Here is a 10,000-nt window from a genome sequence, read left to right on the forward strand (position 1 = left end):
TTGTCCAGGCTCTGTGTACGTCAGCAGAGATACATTGGTGTTTTGGCTCACTGGGATCAGCCAACCGTTCAGACTGACTTTGTTGACTAGTCCCTCGAAGACTGTACCAAGGAATACGCTGTTTGCTGGGGAAGACATTTTAAAAGGGATGAAGGTAACACACACCTGAGACAAAATTTGTTCGACCTGTCTTGGATTTAAGGCAGGTAGATCTAGATCTAGTAGTTAGCTTGTCGAAGTCGTAGTTCGGATTATATTATTTTCCATAAATGTCTCGCGAGCTAAAGCAGAAAAACTTGAGTGGAATATCCAGGCTTTTAAACTTAAAACTAAAACTGGATGTCATTCGAGGACATTAATTTTTAAGAGATAAAATATTAGATTTATTGCTTCCTTCTGTATTGAAAACCATTCAATATGATTTTCAAGAAGGACAATTTTGTTTTTATTAATCATAAGAGCTTCCTGGATACCAATCAATATTAATTTGTGAATCGACTCACAGACAGGACTGGATTTGCTCTGATCTGGATGTGGCCCGCTGGCCATTATTTGTCCATGCCTGGTTTAAGGTCTCATAATCATGGACAAAATGTCTCAGAGGGTTCACGTTTTTTATTTATTTGTATGTTTTTTTAATTGATATTTTTTTCGGATGAGGGAGGGAGGAGTGTTGCAATTAAAAGTAGGCATCGACAAGCTCAGAGCTAGATTTCAGTTTAAGCAAAATTTTTGTTTTAATCCATTTGATGCCGCAATCAAAAAGCAATAACAGGACCCATTTCTGAGTTTATTCTTGCTTCGCAAACAGCTAGAGGTCAACGGATACATTAAGATTTACCTGGAAGACATCTTGTCATATACCCGAGTGGAGGCAGAGGCGCCTTGGTGCATGCACCTGTTGCGTCAACCAAATAGGTGGTGTTCTGTAAAACAATCATTATAATATTTTTTATAATTAATAAAGTCTACCTTGGTCGTCACAAGCTTTTCACAAGTTGTAATTTAAAAAAATCCCGCGACACCCAAAAGGGTATAACAGGAGAATAAAAGTAAAGTAATAAAAAATAGTTTTTGACTCTTCGGTTAATTTTCGCAATGAATGTCATAATATTGGGGAATCAGTTGTAAAAATACATAAAAATATGATTTATTATTTGAACCTGAGCAATTCTTTAATACAAGAAAACAAGACCGGTTACTGACTGAGATCTTTGTATTGTTAAAACAATAATACGATTACAAATTGAGTTGAAGGCATTTCCCACCTCTCTTTTGAATGTACCTCTCTACTTCACTCTCCTATTACTATCTAACGTTAACAAAGTATAATTTCGCTTTTAAAGACTGTAAAAAGGGTAATATATTCTACTTCTGTAAGCAACATGAGAATTCGAATTAAAGACGGCTGGAATTAAATGATAAGTATAGTGGAATGTATATGAAACCTATCGCCCTCACACACACACACACACAAACACTCACAGACACACATGCGCACAATCACATTGGAGATTTTCTGGCTGTTGATAGTGTTGAACTGATGATTTTTTAAAGAAAAGTTTTCGTGTAAATTCTGTTTTACTTTAGGTCAAGAGCGTCTATATATAATTTTAATTCGTGAAAGTTCGTCACATTCGCCGCCTAAAACTTCCGAACCACTTAACTTTCGAATTTGAAAAAAAATTAAACGTGGTTCATAATCATTTAAAGGGTACACAGTTTTACAGAGGAGTCTGAAGTCACTGTAGTTTAATTTTCAACTTTTCGTTAGTTTCGTGTAAATCTAATCTTGGGAAAGTCCGTCATGTAAGACGCCATTGTAAACAAGGGAGGTTTCCGTTCACAAAGAATGCGTGCACTGACCCTACAATGACTTGACGATCGATTCTTTTGAGTTCCTAGTTATACATAATTTAACAAGAGAAGCATAAAAAAACGTTCCCTTTTTTTTTTTTTTTGACTAGCTGGGGCCCCTTTCGATGAAAGGAATGGTCGGTGCATTAATATCAATTGTAAGTCTACTATATTTACACTCTACTGGAATGGAACAATAAATATTGAGAGAAAAGTGACACATATGTTTCCAAGTTGCCAAATAGACGTATAGATTGATTCTCTATTCCACTTTCGTGGTTGTACACTCCAGAATTTCAATGGTGTGGAATCAGTACTGGCGCACGGATAGTAAACGGAAACCTCAGTTGTTTACAATGGCGTCTTAGAAGACAGACTTTCCCCAAGATTCTATGTGGGCGAAACAATGCATTTAGGAACAGTCGGGAAAACAGTTTGCGTGGATTATTAAAAGTTAGGTCCTAGCCACATGGACGCTGTGGACGCCTGCAAAGTTTCAAAGGTGTGGGTTAGGTAATAAGGGAGGAGTTTGTGCACAAAGCCTCCCAAATCCACTTTTGTATAGATGTATATTTTGCTCTGTGTTTCAATCTGCACTCTATATTTAGTATTTGTGTGGGCGTATGAGTTCTGCATGCTTAGTAAGACGTTCTAGCCGGCGACTTTTCCAGTAATAACGTGTTTAAAGAGCTGTTTTAATAGGAGCAATAACAAGATGGAGAAGTATTTCCCGTGCTTACAGTGCTGAGGTCAGTCACTCTCCTTCCTTGATCAGTGACCGCGGCGACTTTGTTCTGAGAGAAGTCAATGGACACGTTTGCCTGAAACTGAAATAAACAAATTTAAGAATTTAATTCAAATCTAAGTACATTTTGTATTTCATGACACATTTTAGATTTCCATACGTTTCCAAATTCAAAATCAAGGATACATTAGCGCTTTATTTTCAACAGGACCGCACAGATAACGTAATAGTCCTTGTAGAGTCGGAGGAAAAGGGCTGGGGTACCTGTGAGAAGGACGGGGGAATATTTGTATAGGGAATGATCAGTAATTCAAAAAAAGCAAACTGAGAAAACAGTTTACGCATCGAGACTGGTGTAAAGTTTTTACAATTTTTTTTTTAATGGCTCGACAATTTTTTTTTAATGGCTCGACTATGGATTGTAAACATAAATATTAAACCAACAACAACAATAGCGCTTTCCAACTCCAAAAGAGGGGTCTTTAACACAAATCGTGGCCCAGGAGCAATAATCAATGCACACGGGACGATACTCTGTGGCTCTTACTTAACATTAACAGTAGGCGGTAGTGTGGCTCGCACTTTTTGTCAAGTTGTTGTCTTGGGTTTATAATTTATCTTTCAAACAACGTTCGGTTTGTGGGTGTTTTGCGGGTGCTCTAGTGTCGTTTGCTTCTTCTTTCCTTGCAAATATGTATGGTCTTTATCTCCCCCACTCTCCCCTTCTTTTTTGTGGTTTTTACTCTTATGTGACACCTCTAATCTTGGACACTTCTGTGACGTTATTGTGTTGCAGATGCCGTAAAACTCTAACTAAATTGAAACATAAAACACTTACGATCTACCAGCTGATCCGCTTGATTCTTGTGTTGGTTTTGTTGACAAGTTTCAGAGGTAATTTCGAAGTTTTACTTTATAACGTATTTTGCAACAATCTCTGGGTTAAAAAATAATAATGATATACTTTTATTTACCATTAGCACCATCCCAATAGAAAGAGTCTGTAATAGATTCCAGAAAACATAACATTACATTAAAGAACGATAGAGTGAGAGCTTGTTTTAATTTGTTACAAACAATGGAGTGTGTTGAAAAGAGCTGAGATCGGAGACATCAACACAACCATTTAAAAAAAAGAGACGTTTGACAACATTTTGAACACTTTTCGAGAATGCCAGAGACAAGATTGCCCTATCAGACACGCTACTGGAGAGCAAATGAAAAAAGGAGAAGAAGTAGATCAGCTGACGGTTACAAAAGCACGATCAGTGATAAGGCGATCACCCAGGGCCTAGGCGATTATTTGACCGTCTAGCCCAGGGCCTAGGCGATTATTTGACCGTCTAGCCCAGGGCCTATTGTTCCAGGGCAAGAAAAAGGAGCCAGGGACAGACAAGCGCCACGTCCTCTCTTCACTGCCTTGTGTACCTGGCACTATTGGGATGGAGTTGGCAAGTAAGGAAAGAAGACTAAAAGGAAGGAAAAGATGAAAGAATGAAGGACGGAAGGAAGAAAAATAACGAGGGATAAAAAGGAAAAATCAAGGAGAGAATTAAGTAATGAAGAAAGAAAGGGAGGAATGGAGGGATGAAGAAACGACAGTAGGAAGGAAAGAAGGAAGGTAGGACGGAAAGAAGGTAGGACGGAAGGAAGGAAGGAAGGAAGGAAGGAAGGAAGGAAGGAAGGAAGGAAGGAAGGAAGGAGGGAGGGAAGAAAGGAAGGAAGGAAGCGAAGAAGGAAGGAATGAAGGAATAAGGAAGGGAGGAAGGACGGAAGGAAGGAAGAGACGAGGGAAAGAAGGAAAAAGTAAAAACCTAACTGGGAAAGTTCCATTACTTACTTCAAAGAAGGCTCGTTAATGTTTCTTGAACATGCTAAAATGAAAACAAACAAGAGCCACAAACCTCGTAACTAAAATCAGGTTGGAAAATCAGTTGCGTTTCTTCTGATTCAAACGTTCGGTCTTTCAAATTAAGAGCAAATTAAATGACATTTTAAAAAACAAATGTTCTTTGTACTTGCATTAATTTGTATAAAGCGTCAATACCCACGTGTGCACTTGAGTGGGTGCTGCACAAATTATTATTATTATTGTTATTAATATTTTTATTATCATTATTATTATTGTCATTATTATTACTATTGTTATTATTATTACTATTATTATTATTATTACTATTATTATTATTATTACTATTATTATTATAATTGTTTCTATTATTGTTAATGTTATTGTTACTGTTATTGTTGTTGTTATTGTTATTATTTTTATTATTATTATTATTATTGTTATTATTATTATTATTATTGTTATTATTATTATTATTATTATTATTATTATTATTATTATTATTATTATTATTATTATTATTATTATTATCCTTATTATTATTATCATTATTATCATTATTATTTTTATTATTATTATTATCATTATTATCATCATCATTATTCGTCTTCTTCTTTTTCATCTTTTTCTTCAGTATTATAGATACTTACTCGTTGATTCAAGCCAAAGGCCATTGAGGTACTCTTTTCTGGCAGGCAGACTTTGGTGGGGTCTGGGGCAGCCAGAGTGTAAGCCACAGGGGCCACAAGGAGAAAGAGAGCCAGGTACTGCATGCTGGAAAATACAGGGAAGGGAAATGTTATATTGCTTAAGTGTTTTAGCCATTCTAATTCTCCGTTTTATTTCTGTGTAACATTTTGCATCAGATGTTACCATATATCCTAGATATTTAAACTGTTGGACTTGCTTGATGTTTTCACCTTTGCTAATGAGATTACAACTAGGATTTACCCGGGGGGGGGAGTGGATATTACAATGTATTCTGTTTTCTTTATATTCCACAATAATCCTTTACGATAACATTCTGTTTCAACGATCTCTAGAAACGATTAAAGGTCATTTTCTGAGTCTGCTATTAAAACTGTGTCATCGGCATTATCTGATGTTATTATTATATTCTCCGTTTACTTTGAGACCTGGACATTCTTCTATGTTTCTAATAATCGTTTCACTGTAAATGTTAAAGAGGTCTGGTGACATAACACATCCTCGCCTCATTCCTCTAATAAACTGCTTATATTCACTGTATTCTCTATTAACTTGTACAGCAGTATTTTGGTCCCAGTACAAATTTCTGATAATTTTTAGCTCTTTTCCATATATGTCTAGCTTTTCCAGTATTTTAAATAGCTCATTATGTTTAACTTTATCGAACGCCTTTGAATAATACAGATTTTTCTGTGATTCAATATATCTTTACATTAACATTGTTAAAGTGGATATGGCATTTCTGGTGCCCCTGTCAGGAACAAAGCCATCTTCATCTTCCCATTAGTACTCGCAGCAATATTTTTGTAAAATGACTCATAAGGTTATTGTTCTATGCATATCACACTCAGTGGCACCTGGTGGTTAAGCTATAAAAACTGACTTCATCATATCTTTTACGATTTCACTGCTGTCATAAATAGCATTTAGGAGCTTTGTTGTTATTTCAGTGCTTAGTTCTTCTAGCGCGACAATCACTTCAACTGGAATAGTATCTAGCCCTGTGGTTTTTCCTTGTTTCATTTCCTAAAGGCAGCTTGTACTTCTACTTTCAGTAGTGATGGTCTATTTATTTCATTCGTTATTACCGGTTTTTCTCCTCTATTATCTTTGAAAAGTTCTTCTCTTTATTCTGACCATCTGTTTAAGACATCCCCATTGTCCATTAAAATATTTCCTCCTTTTGATATTATGCATCCTGTATTTGAGCATCCCTTTATCACACTTACTTCTTTGATTTTGGATTGCATGTGTTTGTTGTCTTTGTTTTTGAGTCTTTTCTATTATTTTGCTGACACTGATCATTTATCCATGTTTCTTTTGCTTCGTTGAATTTTTCCTTAATTTCCTGTTGATGATGTTGTACTTATCCACAATTGACTTTGCTTGTCTCCTCTATCCCATGACTGTTAATACATCCTAGGTATCAGCGGTATCAACGGTGGTATGGGAAGCTAAAGATCAAATGTTCCAAATACCCTTGTGAAAATCCACCTATATGTGCCCAGAAATAGTTTCACATTATTCATGAGTCGAAGTACACTATCCGCTCGAACATTTAAACCGTTATTTCCGAATACGGAATAATCAAATCAAACCTTTTGCCAAGATTTCGATAATGGATTACGTATAAAAACATAGCATTAAAACATTTTTTAATGGCTGATATAAAACAATAATACTTGTTTCTCAACAATACCAGTATTCAATCTGAAACATTTCTTTTCTTTGGTAACGTATGCTTTTTATGTGACATTAATATTTGAAATCACAGATCTCATACATTGTTTTGGAATATTTCGTGAAAGAGACCTGGCACAGTAGACTTTATTCTAATCATCTTTTTGGGCACATACAAAATTATTATTTGTTTTCTCCGCATCCTGTACTGTGACCTAGATTTGTGAAAAAAATACTACTGAGTAATGTTAATCTCGCTTGGTTTAATTGTTCAAAAAATAATAATAACGTAAATGTACAATGGAGACGTCCAAATTCTTTATAATAATACAATATATTAATAAATATAAACTTAATTTTTGAGGTTCTGTATAGTCTTTCTAAAGACCAATCTTCGACCTGTGGGGCTGAGACATTTGTGACAGGGCAGAATGTGAACACAGCGTAAATGTGTCTTGACGCTGTGCAATCAGGTGCTCGTCAATGTTTGGACAAGTGGAGTTATTGGTATCATTTTAAAGCTTGTTCATTTGTCTTGCTTTAGGTGAAACAAAATAATCCATCTATTAAAAATAGAAGTCAAAATATTAGTAATTCAAGGATGGGGCGTTGCCTGGTTTCTTAGGTAAAATTAGATAGAAAATGGCCGCCAAAGTCTGGCGACTTCCAAAGCTTGTGAGTCTTTAGAATCTGCAAATGTACATTTTTGTGCCTTAAATCAACTTTTTTTAAAGTAAAATCTACAAATAAATGTATTTTTACTGGACCTTAAAGGCACTGATTTAAAACGATTGACAAGGATTGCCAAACAAACAGTGAAATACCAGTTTCTTCGATTCCATTATTTTAACGAGCGCCTGATTTCACCACGATGCCTCACAAATGTAAAAGGTATTAGCAACACTAAAATATGACTGGACACAACATCATGAAGAAAGCAAGTGATCTCCAAAATCAGCAACAATCTACAGCTAAAAATAAATATTAAATGATTGCATGTTGTCATGTTTGAACTAGGATTATATTATTATTATACGAATAACTTCTCAACGGATATAACTTATTCTCGTTTTATTTAATTTTTAACAGAAAAAGAATTGTCGGTACATTCCGAGAGTGAATGCCAATATGTCACACGCTTAAATAATGTTCTTATACACTGTTAAAAATATTTCTTTTAAACAGAAATGTTTTGTTTCGCCGTCTGGAGCCAGAAGATAGACTAATACAGCTTAAAGAAGGTATCAAACAGCCCGAAGAACAAACCATCGGTATTACCTGAGAGAGGGTATCTGTGAGATGTGATTCTGTGGACTTGTGAGTGGACATTTATAGAGGGTTTTCTGAGTGGTTTTATACTCTAAGGACTCGAAGTAATTGAACTTTGAACTTTGATTCTTCAGCCTACATTAAGCCACAAAGGATAAAGAAAACTCTGTTATCATAGCTAATTTTCATGTCCGACATTTTGAAGTAAACGATGACGTATAATGCGGTTGTATATTTTTCTTTGAAATTAATGTATGTTTTGTTTTGCTTTCGTTTTTGTTTTGTTTTTAATACTAAAACAGTAACTTGCCACTGAAATGTTTTATAAAAGTGTTTCTTTTAAGAAAATTTCCTTCGAATTCTGGCGAGATATCTTAAAGAGTTATAAAAAATTTGATCGCTTCTGCCCTTCGATAAAATATAGCTTGCTCTCAAAAAAGTACAAAGTTCATTCATCATTACGTGAACAATCTTGCTCCATTCGTCAATCCTTGGCCTGTTTAAGCCTTTACTTTGAATGGAGCAAAATCACAATTTACAACTAAAATCATTGATTTAGTTATTTTCGTGGGAACTGTTTCAAATATTTTTTTTTAAATCATTGTTTGGCAAAATGACAAGGCCAGAAAATATACCCTCAATGTTTTTAGCTCGTGGAGGAGATAGATGTGGTCGACTAATGTATAGGAATTTATCTTACTTGAGATATAAATAAATATGAACACACACTTCAATTTCTCCGTTAAAAATTGGTGTTATTGCCGCAATAAAATGCACTACTCATATTGTTCTTTTTTCGTCGTGTGGCGTCTGTAGCCAAGTGGTTAGGCTATTGCACTGGCAATCGTGAGATTGCAGGTTCAGGGGTTCGAGCCTCAGCGAGGTTTAACGTTTGATTCTTGAGAATGGCACTTTACACGAATTTCCTATTTAGCTCGGTGCTTTTGGATATGTACTTTAAACTCTGAGGTCCTGCAATTTAAAAAACCTAATAGTGTTGATAGGGGCATTCAACCTATACCATTTTCTCTATTTTGTCTTTTACTCTTCAAGAAATATTCTCCTGTGCAGATTGCATTGTTCATCATTTTACATTGACAGACGAACTATTAGTATTAATATAATAATCATTATTATTATCATTAGCATTAATTACTATTATAATTATTATTAATTATTATTATAATTATTTCAAAAATAATAATAATTCACTATCTTTATCATTATCATTACAATTAACATTTTAATTACCATTGTCATTATCATTATCATTATTATACCGGTGTCCTATTTTGGTATGAAACCTAAATGTGACATACACGTCACTAATGTGGTCGTCAAATCAAAAGAAATAAAAATATATTAATAGTTATAATTCAACTAATGCAAGAACGTTTGGGGAGAATTTAGAGAAATGTTTTTGGCAATTGCCAAAAATTAACACCACGTCACCGTCGTTGTAAATGAACGTTACTGTTAGGAGCTAGGGAGGTAGGGGGTAGGGGGTAGGAGATAGGGGGTAGGGGTAGGAGCTAGGAGCTAGAAGCTAGGAGCTAGGAGCCAGGGGCTATGAGCTATGAGCTATGAGTTAGGGGCTGTGAGCTAGGAAGTAGGGGGTAGAGAGTAGGGGGTAGGAAGTAGGGGGTAGGGGTAGGGAGTAGGGGCTAGGAACTAAGAGGGTTGGGGGTAGGGGTAGGAGCTAGGAGCTAGGAGCTAGGAGCTAGGAGCCAGGGGCTATTAGCTATGAGGTAGGAATTAGGGGCTGTGAGCTAGGAAGTAGGGGGTGGGGAGTAAGGGGTAGGGGTAGGGGGTAGGGGTAGGGAGTAAGGGTAGATGCTAGGAGTTAGGATTTGCTCGACGGAGAAAGGAATAAAGAGGATGAAGGTGATTTT

This window comes from Aplysia californica, unplaced genomic scaffold, assembly GCF_000002075.1.
Source record: "Aplysia californica isolate F4 #8 unplaced genomic scaffold, AplCal3.0 scaffold00294, whole genome shotgun sequence".
NCBI lineage: Eukaryota > Metazoa > Mollusca > Gastropoda > Aplysiida > Aplysiidae > Aplysia > Aplysia californica.